Here is a 932-nt window from a genome sequence, read left to right on the forward strand (position 1 = left end):
TCGCGCCGCCGGCCCGTGGCAGCCTGCCGCCACTTCAGACTGCCGGAGCGCGCCTCCGCCGCCTTCCCGGCAGCATCGTCCACGGCAGGGGGCTGTTATAGGAAGCGCGCCCGTGCGCGGCACCGTCGCCCTCAAGGGCGCGCACGCACGCACTGCTCATACTCCGTGAGTGCCGGAGCTAAGCGACCTCTCCTGTTGGAGCGCTGTGATTTTAAAGTAGCTTCTTTGCGAAAAAGATTCTCTGATCACCCTTTCTAAAAGTATCCTCCAGGCCCCACGTTGTAACCAGGTCTTAAGCTTGTTTGTCATTTGACTCTGACTACTTTCTGCGACAAAAGGCTAGCCGGACCGCCCCCGCAGCCCAGTGGGCGCCCCAGATCCACAGAAATGCCTGGATGCAACCATTGTGGTTGCAAAAAGAACGATCCTTTTTTTTTGTTTGGTCAGAAACGAAGACAAATAGAAATTTCCCTTAACCCCACTACTTGGGGATCAATCTTTAACATTTTTCTGTCTCTTTTCATGGATATATGCTCTTTTATTTCCCAAAAGCTCTTAGTCAGCAAATTTTGGTAACTATAAGACTTTTTTACGCGTTATTTTTTATAATCAATCTATGTCACTATAATAAACCTGCAGCTCCCTGACTTCAACACTTCCCAATCATCTGATACAGTGTTCACTTTCTGCATGTGTGTAGTTGTGTGTCTATCTGATGCTGTTTTATCTATCTTTGCCTCTTTATACATCTGTATGCATCTGCATGTGTTATTTGTGTGTATGCTTCACACACAGAAGTGGGTGTATATGTTATCATGTATTCGAGGGTGTCCCTGTCCCCAGAAGAGGTTAAGAATCACAGATAACACCTCATCTTTTTAAAAGATGCCAAGAGAGCCTAAGATGCCCACCAAGGTGGTCAAACCTGTACT

The sequence above is a fragment of the Chrysochloris asiatica genome, unplaced genomic scaffold (genome assembly GCF_000296735.1).
Source record: "Chrysochloris asiatica unplaced genomic scaffold, ChrAsi1.0 scaffold00028, whole genome shotgun sequence".
Lineage (NCBI taxonomy): Eukaryota > Metazoa > Chordata > Mammalia > Afrosoricida > Chrysochloridae > Chrysochloris > Chrysochloris asiatica.